The 15800-nt window shown below is 50.3% G+C and overlaps 1 protein-coding gene across 1 annotated transcript in view; it reads left to right on the top strand.

Moving 5' to 3' along the window:
* PRKCH (protein kinase C eta) overlaps positions 1-15800 on the top strand; it is a 203140-nt gene that overhangs the window by 123206 nt on the left and 64134 nt on the right.

Here is a 15800-nt window from a genome sequence, read left to right on the forward strand (position 1 = left end):
GCTGCTTATCTCGGTGAGTTTGACCTTGGTTTCATGCTTAAAGTCTTAACAAGCATTCAGGCAAGGGTAGGCCCATAGAGGGCACCTTGGTCTGTAATGTCCCGAGGTATTGCTCCTGGCCTCAATCAGGGACCCTTGCCTTTATTCTGTGGACTGATCCTAGGATTTGAGTCTGTCTACCCTCCAATGGTGTGCAGTTAGGAATGCTTTTGGCTGCAGTTAACAGCATACCTGAACAACAGTGGTTTATACAATAAATGGGAAGAATGAGTGTAGTTCTTTAGGACAAACTTTCCTGGAGGAGTGTGGTAGCAGCAATGTTAGGGTTGGCTTAGTTGTTCGGTGACATTGGACACCTCTTACCCTTGGGGTCTCAAGTTATTTGCCACAGTGCTAGACATCACACCTCAGGTGGCAGCATCCAGAGGAGGACATGGAGGGGCAGAGACATGGGGCTTCATGGGCCACTCCCTTTGATCCGTGAGAGGAAATTCTCTCTAGACTGGAGTTATCTGCTCACCCTTAGCTGCTAAGGAGGCTGGAGGAGCAAATATGTAGCCAGGATAAGCTGGTTCCCCACGATAGACTCCTGCCAGCCCCGACTCATCCCCTGGGGCGGGGTACTGTGCCGCCCAGTTAGCACTGGGCTTCGGTGGTCAATGAGGAGGAAGATGGCTCTGGAGAAGCCACCAGGAGGGTCTGCCAAGGCATTGCAGAGCCTTTTTGTCATCAGAGGCGTTCTGGCACTGTTTGCTATTGCTGTGTTTAGGTCATGTCCAGTCTTTTATTTCAGTCTGTTGCAGTGAGTCCCCGTGTGCTTTCATCTGCATGTATTGTGACATGTCCCTTGTCTGTGTTGCCATCAGGGCAGCAGAGGGGGTGGCGGGAGCAGGGTAGGGACATCCCGCCTGATCCAGGGATGGTGCGGTGCAATTCCAGGGAACCAAAAGGGTGAGTTAGAACTCGTTAAATGAAAAGAGAATGAAGGCAGCTATGTCAGGGAGCAGTGATTTTCAGCCTTTTCTATCTCATGGCACACGCAAACTAATTACTAAAATTCTGTGGCACACCAAACAAAAAATAGGTATAATTGTGATCAATTTACAAAAAAATAATAATAGTAATATCCTACCCTTTTTGCTCCAAAGTGACTTTTTCAAAAATCAGGTGCCGTCCTGGCTGGTGCAGCTCAGTGGATTGAGCATAGGCCTGCAAACTGAAGGGTTGCCAGTTCGATTCCCAGTCAGGGCACATGCCTGGGTTACGGGCCAGGTCCCTCCACCCACAGAAGGGGGTGCGCAAGAGACAACCACACATTGATGTTTCTCTCCCTCTCTTTCTCCCTCACTTCCCCTCTCTCTAAAAATAAATAAACAAAATCTTTTTTAAAAAATCAGGTGCCAATACTTATATATAAAGATTTCTGGTACCAAGATTTAACCAATCGGATGCAACCTTATTATGCAACATGACCAATAAGATGCAACTGTATTATATGGCCTATATATATTTATGGTTCAAGACAGGGCATTCACACTGGAAGGCTATTGTTGTGTTGGCTGTTGTCGTTTTTTTTATTTGACAGTCTAAGAGAAAAGAGTTTAGTGCCGCTGGCTAAATAGTGAGGTATTGCATGTTTTAAAAATTCTTATGGCATGCTGGTTGAAAATCACTGCCACAGAGGATAACAGTACTTGCACAGAGGTAGCAGTGAGCGAGACCATGGGGATGGGTACAGGCAGGGGGAGCAAGTGTGGAGGCTGAGGAGGGGCCTGGTGAGAGTGGAAGCTGCAGAGGGGGTCAGAGCTGGGCTGTGAAGGGCCTGGTGGGCTATGTTAAAAAGCATGGATTTTAGTCCTAAGAGCATATAGAAGAAGTTTAAACGGAGGTTATGACATATCAGGTTGCATGTTTCAACTGTAAAACTGATTTTTTGCAATAGGTAATGTAAGCATCCTCTAACATTCATGTCCTTTCTCTAAAAGAAACAATTACTACTAATGTCATGGATAGCCTTTCAAAGAATGTTTTGCACATGGAAGTGTACATGCGTGCCACATATATGCATTCTTAATTTTTTTTAAAGACATAAGTGGTGGTATACGTTGCCCACCATTCTATACCTTATTTTGTTGAAAATGTAATAATATGTGTCCTAGAGATTGTTCCATATTTATATGTTCATAGCTGCCTTGTTTTTAATGGCTGCATAGTATTCCATTTTGAGACCATGACACAATTTATTTAACTTGTTTCCTATTGCTGTATTTAGGTCGTGCCCCGTCTTTTCCTCCAATCAGTGTTTCACTGGCCCCCGTGTGCTTTTATCTGCACATATTGTGCTGTTAGTTCTATATGATACACTATGAGAAGTTGTATCGCTTTGGTCAGAATGCACGCATTGAAAATTCTGACTGAGTCCAACTGGCCTTCTCCCCCACAGCAGTTGAAGACGGCTAACATTTTACCACGTGTATACTGGACACTGTTCTAAATGCTTTATGTGTATTATCTCATTTAATGCTTATAGTGACCCTATGAAGTAACTTCTATTAGCATTACTCCCATTTTACACGTGAGGAAGCTGAGACACAAAGGCATGTAGCTTCCAAGTAGCCCAGGTTTTGCTACCAGGCAGGCAGGCTGCAGAGTGCAGGCTCGTACCACTCGCTTACCGAACTTCTGAATTCACACTCCCACACCACCCTCCCGTCGCTGCCTGCTCTCTGTCATTTTGATGATGGGAGAGGTTTGAAAAATGGCTTCTCCAGAGTTCTGACTTGCATTTCTCTGACTGTGAGTGAGGCTGAGCATTTGCAGGTGTTTAAAGGTTACCTGTATTCAAACCCTTGTTGGAAGGGACACAGGTGCAGCCTGGAAAGCAGGTGAGGCAGGGAAGACTGGAAGCTGGGACCCAGGAGCATATGTTAAGGGCGTTATACAGTGTGCACCCCCACGCCGTGCAAGCACATTGGAAGGAGCTGGGGTGTCAACTAATAGCTTCTTAGGCCACATTTCCCCTGCACTCCTTCCTTCCTCCTCATGGTCTGGACTCCTCGAAACCACCCCCTCCTCACCTCATGGTCTGTGGCTCTTCCAGATGCCCTGGATTCCAGGCTGCCCCTGTCACCTTACCCCTGGTTCTCTGTCCCCATGCCTGGGGTCCAAGGTTCCTGTGGAATTCCAGTTCTGCCATGCTCCACTGCCACCTAGAGTGTCCCCGAAATCCTGTTCCTGTGCTCTGCGCTTTGCCTGCCTGAAGCCCTTTCCCATCCTCACCCCCTCCTCCAGCTGTTTCCTCTGAGACGCGTGGGTGGCGGCTCAGGCGTGAAACACCCTTGGGGAGAAGGATGGAACCTTTGGGTGGGTGATACTGGCGGCCGCCTGCATTTCAACTCGCACCTTTTGCAGATGCCTGGTATCTGCCAGGTTCTGCAAATGCCAGGGCGGCTGTGACTCAGGTCGTCTTCCCACGGCCGGAGCCAAAGAGCAGCGGTTGCCTGTGACACCAGGTTGGGTGATCTCGATCAGTGATAACCTTTGACTCAGACAGTGGACAGGCATTTGGTGAACCTTGTCTGGTCACGTGGTGGCTGTTGGTTTGAACAGCGTGAGTGAACAAATAAGGAGGGACTCACACCCAACTCCAGGGAGCCCCGTGGGTTCTGCAGAAGCCATCAGAGGTGTCACCAACAGTTAGATTTTGTTATGATAAAGTAGAACAAGAAATTGGCTTGGAACCGATTAGGAGCCCAATGAAAGTAATGTATATAGTGCAGAATTTCTTAGGAGAGTATAAATTATACAATATACCAAAATATCAGTCACCACAGGGGATTCCCAGTGTTCATCAGGTTAAGCCTTCATTAGCATTGGTGGTCTTTTTCCTGGTGGCAGTTTCATGTGTGGCCACAAGGTGGCAGTCGTTACTGCAAGGTGATTTTTTTTCTCCAGAGAGGGAAACAGACACTAGGTTTTAGAATCTGTCTTTTGTAGTAGATCTCCAAAGCAAGGATAAAGGGAATTTTCCACTGCCTTAAGTCCAGGTGATAAAGTGGCAGGAACCAATGGAAAAGAATCAAGTGAGTCTTTATCATGCTGAGACAGAGACAGACAACTTTCATTTTGCTGTAGTTTGTGACTTCTCAGGTGTGCAAGGCATCAGTCTCCATAATGCAGGTGGCGTGTGCTTGCTGTGTGACTGTCCAACTGTCAGAAATCCTCAGTGACTGTCCCCATTTGCTGTTGAAAAACTGGCTATAAAGAACAGAACATGCTAGTTACTATGAGTAATCACGGCAGATAGATGATTACTTTTCAGCTGTTCAGTTTAGCAAGGCTCAGCCTCTAACGTGAGATGCGAACCAGTGTGCAATGCTGAGTTGTAACAGTCCCCGCCGGCCCCCCGGAAGAATTTAGAAGTGAGGTGTTGGAGTCACGCCCCAGCTGCCTGCAAAGCCTCATTTCATCGTGAAGGACCCTGTAGAAACAGCTCTCATCTCACGTCCAGCCTGTGGAATGAGTGCCTGTGGGGCCCAGAGAAAGGGGGAAAGTAACTGGCTGAGGTTCCCTTAGGCCGCAAGTGGTAGAAACAAAGTTCAGTTCTGGGTCAGGCTGACTCGGGAGCCCAGACTGCATGCTCGGCCCCAGCCCCAGCGGTCACATGTCGGTCACATGCCGTCTCTTTCTACATTTAGGTCATTCCTTCAACATCTGCTTAAGCACCTCCTGTCTGCCCCAGCGGCCCTCCAGCCTGCTACATTGCCCTTGGCAATAGAAGACCAGAGGTCTTCCACCTTTGATTTCTTCTGTCCAAATGGCTAGAGCCCACCTTAAATTCATTTGAGCCTTACAGTTCTCACAGTAGTTAGAATGGAGGAGGATTGCAGGGAGGGAGGACTAAAGGACAGGGTGCAGACCGCTATGTGCGCGTGCAACACTCTTCAACAGGCGCTGGTGAGTGGTGGCGGTGACCCCTTCCCCTCAAAGAAAAACCTGGGGCTTCCCCAGCGGCCAGCACAGCCCACATTGGAGGGGATAGCAAACACCCCCCAAAGTAGGAATTAGGGAGCTCCTTTGGTTCTTGGAAAAAAAAACAATAAATAAACAAATTTCATATATTATTTATTGAGTTTGCTACATAGGATCATGAGCCCATAAGTTATTGCCTCTGAGTTTTGCATAATAATACTTGTTACTTGCAGGTATATCATTCATTGGCACCCTGGTAGGTTCTAATCCGAATAGTTTGTGAGTAATTTGATTGTCTGAATCAAGACTCATAAAATGTTTATATTGTTGGATCTGTTGACTTTATTTTTGATAATCTAGCCTAAGAAAACAGCATTAAAGAATATAAAATTAGTGGTATGCATAAGGCGATTTAATTTTCAGGGCATTATTTATAACGGGGAAATACTAGAAACAACTTCAGCATTCAGCAATAGAAGTTTACTTCATACAGCATTGGACGCAGGTTTTTCAGCCGATAAACAGACAATTGCATATCAAGCAGTTACAAGGTTACGTGTCGGCCACTGCCGTAAGCCCCTGACATGCATAACTTACAGCACGCAGCTCCCACCGTCGCCCTGTGAGACAGGAACAGGGGTCATCTCCACTTTGCTGAGTGGTCAGGTGAAGCACTGAGCTGTTGCCCAAAATTCAGTACAGTGAAGGGTGGAGCTAGGAGGTTAGAGCCTGGAAATAATACAGAATTTGTGATGACTACCGGCCTGTGTCAGCATCAGTGAACTGCCAGGCCTGGCCCCCTCTCCACAAGAAGACTGGAAGGAAATTATGCCAGTAATCTATGAGGGGCTGTGGGAAGGTAGTGAAATTATGGGTGATTTTTTTTGTTTGTTTTTTTCTATTACCAATTTTGATAACATGGTTATATTTCTTTCACAATGGGGGTCGCAGGAAGGAGGCATTATTAAGCCGGGGAGGGCCCATCAGGGAGGGGTGCAGGCCTAGCGGATGCCAGCCCTCCCCGTCCTCACGGGTGCACTCCCTTCACACCCCTCTCACCTTAGTCAGTGACTGCTGTGTCGGCTGGGCCCCCTGGCACTCAGGGCCTGGAATCTGGCCGGCCCACCCCCAGCCCCCAGGGCTTCCACTCTGGCTCTCCTCCTGCCCTCTGCCTGGTGCCCAGAGGGAAGAACAAAGGCTCCGCTGCGGCAGAAAGGGGAGTGGCGGAGTAAATACTGGTCAGATGCTTCTGTCTTTGTTCAGAGACCCAGTTTATTGAAGCAAAGGTTTCCATTTAGAAAATATACCACATGCTGTGCCTGCCCCAGAACTGCCTGTCTGCAGCAGGCTGGGGCCGTACCCACAGCGAGCCACGGGGGACCCTCACCGGGTCGGGGATGCTCATGCTCGTGTTTGTGATGCACAGCACGCCCAGGGGGGTGGCCACAGGGGCACCCACCCTCCCCGCACAGGGACCAGGCCCCGGGTCCTCTACCTGTTAGTTCTTTCCTCAGGACACCTGGGCTACTGACCAACAGGTGTCTATCAGCCGTCAGCCTGCAGGGTTCGTCCACAAAGTGAGGCACCTGGGGCATCGCTTTCCATAAGAAGCCACCCCACTGCGCAGGTGTCACTCAACAAAGCAGAAACCCTGCCTCTGAGGGTCTGGAGGCCCAGGAGTCCCGTGAACTGAATGCTGAACGTTTACACTGTGTGTGCAAAATGGTTTCAACCTACTGAAGTCATGCTTCAATTGTGTTACAAAACATTCTTTCCTCTGTATTTTCTCCCTTGTTGTTATATCATAGCAAAAGAGTGTATATGTGTGTGCAAGACGGAGAGACAGACAAACAAAACAAACGCAAAATAGTCCTGTGGCCCTGGCGTGAACCTCCCAGAATTTTATCAGATGGGTGACTACACTGTGACCTTTAGTATGCAAGCTCTGGGTTCTCATTCTGACTTGTCTTTAGGGAGCCTCTCTGCCTTTGATGTTTTCCCAGATAAGTGCCTCCTGTAAATCCAGTGTTCATCCATCCGGGACTGTTGCAGAAACACCTCCAGAAAGTGACCCTCAGGCTGGCTTCGTGCACATGGGGAGTGGAGGCTGCCCTGCAGCCCTGCGTGGCCCCGTGTGGCCCTGCCTGCAGGCCAGCCCCTCCAGCTCCTTTTTTCCCCTCAGTGTTCAGCAAGCGTGTGGCAGCGGCAGCCAGACCTTTTGTCTGCTGAGCTGCTGCCAGCGCCTGGCCTGGGGGATGAGAAGGCCCACTCGGCTGTGGAGCAGCATTGCCCCTTGTTGTGGCAGTCGTGGGGGCGTCTCCCGTACAGGGAAGAGGCCCTGTGATGGCAGGTTGGTAGGAGAGGCAAAGTGCAGCCGAAAAAGCCAGAAGTCTTCCCCTCGTGGAGAGGAGGGTTCCACAGGGCCTCGGTCAAGGCCTCCGGAGAGCCGGTCGATTCTTGGGGCCTCGCTGGCCCAAGCTGCGCGGAGTGGCTTGGCGAAGAATGACACCACAGCAGCTGCTGTTCTGTGAGCCCCTGGTGTATGTTTTCGATGCTTCTGTTCGTTACCAGTGTCTGCAGAGGTGCACATGTTGGTATTCCATAAATATCTGTTGAATGAAATATTAACTTAGTGCCCAAAACAATCCAGGGAGGTATAGATACTGTTACCCTCCTTTTACAGATCTGGGAGCTAAGGTCCAGGGGAGTCAAATAACTTGCCCCAGGTCACACAGGGAGCAAGAGTCAGACTTCGGGCCCTTAACCGGTGGTTCAGCTCAATTATCCATGCCGTGTCTGCCATGCCACAGATAGAAATGCGCTCTCCCCGGCATGCGTGTGGCTAAGAATAGTCAGTAGTCACATTAGGCAGGAATCAGGAGGTTTTCACTATATATATAGTGTGTATGGGGGGTCTTTTATGAAACTCCTAAGGATATTTTCTGTTGCATGTCAGGAACTAGATGTCCTCTTCTCCCTGAGCAGTCACCGCCACAGACACGAGCTGGTCCGCTTACAGGTCATCTGCTGCAGCTTGCCTGTGGCTCAGATGGAAATAGAAAATGAGCCAGAACATGGTGTTTCCCAGTTGGGCACGTTCCCAACTATTAATAGTGTTCCATCTGGGGATGAAATGCACGCAGGCCAACTCCAGGCCCTGGGCTTCCAGGGGGTTACTTGGGACCTCTGCCTTGTCCTCTCGGGCTCCCAGGCTTTCCAGCTTTCTGTGGGCAAACAGGGCCGTAAAAATGAGTCAGGAGCGAGGGAAGCCGAGGTGCGTGCTGTTTGTTTGGCTCTCAGTTTGTGTGGGACTGCCAGGATACTCGTGTGACAAAAGAAAGGGTTTGGAAAGGTTGGCATGGTTTCTTCATTTTGAGGTTATTCCCTTGTAACTGGCCTCGATGCCACTCACCACTGTCATCTCTGATGACCTATAGATGGCATGGACCCGCCACCCCTGTTTGGTAAGAAGGTCCATGGGTTCTGCTGACGTGTCTGGGGCTTGCCAGGGCTGGGCTGGCCCGTGTCTCCCAGGACTGACGCAGCTCTCTGGTGGGGAGTCCTGGCTGTGGTTTTCTGGGACGGTGATGGGGGCCTGCCAGACCACGGACACTCTGGCCTGCACGGGGCCCTGCATCGGAGCGCTGGGCTTGCAGTGCCGGGCGGGCTCTTGGAACAAAAATTCAGTGGGCTTCCTGCCAAATAGTTCAGTGAGAGTCCATCGTGCCAGCCTCACACTGACTGAGTGCGAGGTGAAAGAAACAGCTCTCTTAACCCTCAGTGCAGCTGGGGAGAGCATCTCCTCCGCACGGAGCAGCAGTGGACAGCAGACGGCACAGAGCAGAGGCGGTCGTCCACGTACAAGAGGGAATGTGGTCGAAAATGAACTCGGGACTCTGGGGGACAGCCTGACCCACACGCCAGTCTTTCATCGGGCGTGCAGCGAGAGTGGCTATGAGACTAACAAACCAATTCACGTCTGAGCTTGAGGCAGCATCGTGGGGTGGCCCAACGATGGAGATGTGAGGAATGAGGTGTGTCCCTAGGATGTCGGGTTGATCCCTACCTTGACTGACTGGGACCTTCCCGATAGGGCCTGAAGCCATGCCTGTAAGTGGCCACAGTGGGCCGCCCTCCTGACCCAGAAAGCAGAATTGTGCGCCTTAAAAAAAGCTGACTGCTCCGGCAGAAACCACAGACTATAGTAAATTCTAGTTTTGAAATACTTATGTTTTCCGTAATTACCTCATTCCTAGTAGAAGCCCAGCTTTGTCCATCTCCACTAGGCCCCGGAACTTTCCAGGGCCTCTCACGATGGAATCCACTGTGCCTGGCACCATCAGCTTACCCACTGGGAAGAACAGAGAATCGCCCACGATAGGTAAGGACTCAAGTTGTCCTTCCTATCAGCAGATGTGCCTTGAGGGCCTTCAAGGTGTGGGGCTCCATCCGAGCCCTGAGGAACTTGGCAGGGAATGAAACACAGTGGAGACACTGCCCGGACGGCCCGTGTTCTGGGCCCTCGCGGCCCGAGCAGGCTGCTCGCCATGTGGCTGGTCACCATAGCAGTCCGGGGATTGCTATTTAGGGCAGGCTCAGAGCAGCCATCTGCTTCGAAGGGACTTGTCCTGAGGCAGTATTTGCATATGAAACACACTTTCTCTTCCACGGGATACAGTGAATTTGGACCCTGATGGAGATTACTGGGAGGAGTCCCAAGCTGTCGGCACTGCCCCGGGACTGCCCCTGCCCAGGACGGCCCCCTGGCACCACTGGGCTTGGTGGGCCCAAAGCAGAAGTCATGGGAAAAGCAGCAGCCCAGCCTGCTTCCCTTGCTCACCATCGCTGTCTGTACAGCCTTCCTTGTCCCGCTGGGTCGACTGGCCCCTGCACGAGGCTGCAGGGGCACTGCGCAACCTCCCCCACCCCTCAACCCCCCTCCCCCAGTAACCGTGGTGCAGTTAAGGCCGACTCTGTTCTTCCTGCCTTTGTTGTCAGCTGATACCTTGCAGACAGACCCTCCCCGCTCTGCTGGAGGGCTGTGGCCTGCCCTGTCTTCCCCTCAGGGCCACCCAGGGAGCTCCTGTCTCCTTTCCATGGAAGGTGTCCGACTTGTAGTGTATTTGTAGAGCACGACAGCATGCTGCACAGACTGCTCACTTCCCCCAACTTCTTCAGGATGGCCTGGAATGATTTATTGCTTAGGTGTTACAAAGGGAGTCTTGGGGCTCTTCCCAGAGCCTCTTAATTCCATTCTTACGGTGTATGGTATATGATATTTTAAACATTAAAAGGATGTCACCTATAATTCCCAACCAAAACAAAAGAGGGAAGTCGTTCTAGCAAAACTCCTCCCCTCCCCCCGCCCCCAGTACCTGGTTTTCCCTTTCTGTGCTGGGGACCACGTTCTAGGTCTAGGTTTTCCTTTTGCCCTGCACCCCTCCCTCCGGGGGAGCGCTGAGCCACGGTCTCCACATGGTGTGGGAACGAGCCCAGACCTTCTAGGCCAGTGGTGAAAGGAGGTTCAGTTGACTTAGACACAGACAACAAAGCAGGGAGCAGGTAAGGGGGAGCTGACCCAGAGACTGGTTAAGGTTCCCTTCTGAAGTCTGTGGAATTGAGGCCTGTTCATCAGCTTGTCCCTCCTTGCTTGGCCTGCAGGACGGATCTGAAGGAGGAAGTTCCCTTCCACCTGGCTCAGAACTTGATCCTCACCACCTTGATCTTCATCAGCAGGTCTACAAATAGCTAGTGAATGTTCAACCTTTTTAGGGGGGGAAAGAAAGACAACCACAGAATAATACTAACCACTCGTTTGTGTCATGTGAGGTCATTTGCTCACTACTAACATTTGGGCTGAGATAGTCCTTTGCTGTGGGGGGCTGTCCTGTGCACGGTAGGGTTAGAAGCATCTCTGGGTGGAAGAATCTCCCCTGTTGAAAATAGCTGCCTTCCACGAATGTCAGGTGATCTGTCCTCGATATGAGAAATCGAGTGAGCTATAAGATCACTTTACTTTTTAGAAGCCAAAACAAAGTGTGTCAGATCTTCCTTATAAATATAAGCAGTGTCTTTTCCCTAAGTTGTAGACAGGGAAAGCTCCTGTTTGGGTGCCCCTAACAGCTGCAGGTACTGTGGCGCTGGGGCACCTGCAGGGACCGGGGCCCTGGGCAGGGAGGAGACGGCCGAAGTGCGCTGGGTCCGCGGCACGTGAGCAGGGTCAGCAGGCTGCAGGGGGTTCTGGCCGTGAAGTCTGCTGTGACAAGGCACAATTAGAGGGTATGGGGGGCATGTAGGAAGCAAAAGGTTAGCTCAGGGATCATAGGTGTAAAATCGGGTATGTTTGAAAGAAAACAACTGAAATACTGCAGCTTCTCCTGTTTGGGCATTTAATATTGACTACCAAGGCATTGAAGCAGTGGCATGTTATAAAAACCGTCATCTCCACCTGAATTTACAGGCGTGCCTGTCCGTGATCATCAAAACTTAAATAAACATTTTTCAGCCAGTGTAGAAAAATGTGTTGGTAGCAATACATTTGAACTATAAATGTAGAATTACTTTTATAAAGAGAAAACCCAAAACTTCACACATAAAGGACACTGAAGTGGCATGAAGCAGACCCACCTCTCTTCTTGATCTTTTCCGCAAACTCTTTAACCACAGGCCCGGCGCTTCACTGATTTGCACTGTGGTTACATAAAGCACAAAACTCATCTTGGTAGTGTGTTCCAGCTGCCCTAACATCTGGTTTAAATTGCATCAGGAAACAAAAATCGCCCCCTGACGTGTTAGTATCCAGAGGGTTTATTCGCCCTCTCCGGGTCTACGCGCTGTGCTTGCTGGCATCTGGCTCTGCCTTCAGCCCTTTCAGGTCTTTCACAGAAAACGAGACCAAGTATGTAAAGCCGGCCTGGCTCTGCCCAGTGGTACAGGGGAAGGAGTGTGTGTGTGTGGACGGGGGACCTCAAAGGGGCTCTGCCAGGAAGGGAGGACTTGCACTCTAACTTTGCTGTGTCCCCATTCATATGCTGACCACTTATTTATGCATCGAGACCATCCTGCCCCAGATGCCTCCCAGTGCATTGAACTGCGAGTTAGGTTGCCTCCTTGTTTCCCTTGCCTGGTGTGTATGCCAGGAGCCTTGTCGAGTTTCATTTAGAGAGATGGCCATGGTGCATCTAGTGTACAAGGAAAATACTTGGTCTTTGAAAAGAGGGTCGTGTGTCCCTTCAGGTTTGAAATGCAAGTTCCTAAGGGTTCGTTATATTGGAGACATGTTTCTCCTTCCCGGAGACTGGGCTCTGAGCTAAGACAGGATGTGTCATGCCCATGGTCCCGATAGGGGTGGGCTGCTGGGTGATTGGATTAGCTTCTGCTATCTTCTGGGCTGCCCAAAATACGTTAAAAAAAATAAAAGGAAGCCATTACATTCTCTCCCCTTGTTTCTCCCTTACAGCCTTTGTAATCATTCTTAATGTGGTTAAATTCAAGTCATTTCTAGTTCAGGCATGGTGCAATCAAGTTTCCTCAGGAGGGTGCTTTTCCACTGTGACCTCTTTGACGTCAGTAACTGTTTCCTGTTGATTTGAACTCCGTCTTCACCCTGCAGCTGAGTTCGTTGGAAAGAAATCACAATGCAAGGGGCACTTAGAAGAAATTCAGCACGGGGCTGTGACCCAAGGTTTCCCTTTCCTAGTCGGCCGAAGCGGTTAGGAGCACTCTGCAGCTTTTGGTGCAGGGTCGATCCATTTAGAAATAGTTCCAAAGCAATTCTTAAAACTTGGGTAAATATGTCTCGATGTGGCTCCCAGCTTGACATTGCTTTGAAGCAATCCTTAAATCAATCATTAACTTTTAATGTTGTTTCTAGTCTTTGGATTATTTCCAAAGATAATCTGCATCTTCACATCTTTAAACAAAATTTATATGTGTAGATTGTAGGGACTACGTGGAGTTTTGGTGTAAACAGAAAAATCTCTCATCCTATTGTTAAGAATGAGTCAAGTTTATGGAAGAGAAGAATAGCTGCTACAGAAAGTCTCGCTATAACATGCTTCTGCGGTAGCACATTTGCTTTGCAGTGATCATAATGAGTATGATTATAAACCCCTAAAATAGAGAAATGAATTATCATCTGATCTCAGAAAACCAGCAGACTTACCAGAACTGAAACTTTGGTTAATGTATTTTGGTTATCAAATCCAGTTTTGTGACCCCTTGCTTAGTTATCACTTCTCAGAAAGAAAAGCCCTCCAGGTCAAGGTCATGATCATGTGGTATCAGGAAATGCCCCTTTGCCCCAGCTGCTGGCTGAGGTGTCTTCTTGACTTTTTGAGCCCTATAGATTCCTGCCTCACACTGAGTCTCGGGGCTGCTGCAGCTGCTGTTTCTGCTGTCATTCTGCTCCTCTTTACTGGCCAATCCGAGAGCCCCATTGCGCGAGGCACCATCTCTGCCTCCACATCTGGCAGCTCACCGCCGAGGATGCTGCAGCTGCCGCTACAGGCCCAGAGCCCCAGGAGCAGGTGGCAGCAGAGGTGGAGATGAGGAGGAGGGTGATGTTAACAATGGTAAACATTTCCTGAGCGCTCCCTGTGTTCCGGGCACTGTGTGAAACTCTCAGCTTGAGTCGTTCCCTCCTCACACACCTGCCAGTTCAGTGTCTTGTTATCCCCACTTTGCAGATGAGAGTTTTGAGAGAGAAAAGAAACTCAGCACAGTGGGAGCTGCTTTCACATCTCAGGCAGTGGCCGCAGAGCCCTCACCTCCGGGCTGTGCTGCCTCTTGGTGACGCCAGGACTTGGCCGCGGGGGCGCAAGGTCTCCTAGGGTTAGTTTTAGTTCCCTTGTGTAAAGTGGTGCTACCAATAGCTCCTGCTTGCTGAGATTCTTTTCTGGGCCTCATGCTGTGTGAGGCACTTTCGCTTCTGGTTTTATCTTCACACCATCCCTGGTGTAGCCCCAGGTTTATAAATATAAATAAGGACGCCTCCTGCCCCTTAAAAGTTGGTGTGTGTTTCAGTTAACGTTCCCCTGCTAGCAAGTAACAGGCAGCAACTTGAGGGAGGAGCAGCAGTAGTAGTAGAGGGAGACGTGATACTGAAGACTCAGAGATAAAGGGGACGCCTTGTGGACCGCAAGGGCAGACCCTGGCCGGGGCTCTCCAGGGGTCTGACTGGAAGGTTCTCCTTCTCGCCTCACTCCTCCTCCCTGATCTCTGGTCTCTGCCCCGCTCTGTGTTTCTCCTTCGTTCTTCTCCCTTGTCCGCCCGGTCATTTGTTCCTCAGGATTTCACCATTCTGATGGGTGCAGACATTTCGTATGCTCACACCACAAAGGCGGCCTCAGCTCCCTAACTCGTGTTTCCTCATTTCCTGCCTAAATTAAAACATCGTCTCAGTTTCAGTTTTCTGGGAAAGGGACTGTGGGAAGCCCAGCCCGGTCTAACCAGCTGCTTGCAGAACGTCCAGCACTTGCCCACGTGGCCGTGCCAGGGCGGTTCTCTGAGAAAAGCATCAGGGAGCTGAACAGTCACCTCCCAAGGTGTCTACCACAGTGACCCAAAGGGAACTCCTCTCTGGCTCCTGCTTGCTCAGCGGTCACCCTCCTGAAACAGGTCTCCATGTACCTTGTGATAGTACCTCGTCACAGGTACTATCTTAGCATGTCACTTTCACCAGCCCAACTGCTCCGTCCTCAATCTTTTCTTCATGCAGTTGCCCATCAGCCCTTATGAGGGGCTTTGGGGCACGTAAACTGCTTATACCGATGCTGTCTGTTCAGGGGATATTTTCATCCCCTTTGGCCTGGAAAAGTAACAGTCCTGAACTGATAACAGCCAGGGCAGACTTGGCACAGGCTTCAGAGGGTTAGTGGAGCCAGGCAGGTGACGACAGGAATTCTGTCACTAACCAGGCACCAGCTCCCGGGCCTCCTGTAACCCACACCAGCAGGGTGCGGGACAAAGGGATGTCTGAGTTGCTTTTATTCCCCCAGGTGTTCTTCACCTGTCTGAATGACTTGCATTTGTGGTTAGTTGAATCGGGGGCAAAAGAGAAGGAGGGACAGACAAAGGACTGGGCCATTTGTCTTCAGAACTAAGGTTAAGGCAGTCTCTGGGACCTTTGGTTCTACCACGCAGGTTAGGGCAAAATTGACCTCGGAGCCACCAGAGGCCTGAGAAAGCTGGGCAGATGTCCAGGCTAAGATTCTAGGAGGTAAACACAAGGCCCGTGGACAGACTCTGGCCCTCCACCTTGTTTTATCCAGCCCAGCACCTTGTTTCTACCCGGCAGCAGTGCCGAGCTCCTTCCCCCTAGTTAAGGAGTAATTATATTTATACAGTCCTGAAATTACCTTCGGCCTTTGAAGGCAACTGTGAGGCTGATGTGGCCCCCTGTGAAAATGAGTTTCACACCCTTGTTCTAGGAGATCGGGCTTGAGAAATACTGGAACGGCTCTCCAGAGAGGCTTAGCTACCTACACAGACTTCGATATATTTAAGGGACCGTCTTTGCTATCGCTGCCCAGGGTGGGATTTGGAAGCTCTTCCCTGCCCCAGAAGTGGCTCATGGCAACCTTAATCCATCCTGCCCTGCCCCCTCCACGCAGGGATCCCAGAAACGCTTCCTCTGGTTGCCTCAGAGTCGCACTTGTGAAGTATGACCTAGTGTTTGTAGAGTAATCAGTGAGACCGGCCTTGAACAGGCACAGACCTAGAGCGCAGCCGAAGGCAGAGGCTGTCTTCCGCCTCCTTCCACAACTTCAGAAACGGGCCTGGGCTCTGTAAAGGGCGGTCACCACACGTGACAGGTTTCCTTCAGGTAG

The sequence above is a fragment of the Phyllostomus discolor genome, chromosome 1 (assembly GCF_004126475.2).
Source record: "Phyllostomus discolor isolate MPI-MPIP mPhyDis1 chromosome 1, mPhyDis1.pri.v3, whole genome shotgun sequence".
Classification (NCBI taxonomy): Eukaryota; Metazoa; Chordata; class Mammalia; order Chiroptera; family Phyllostomidae; genus Phyllostomus; species Phyllostomus discolor.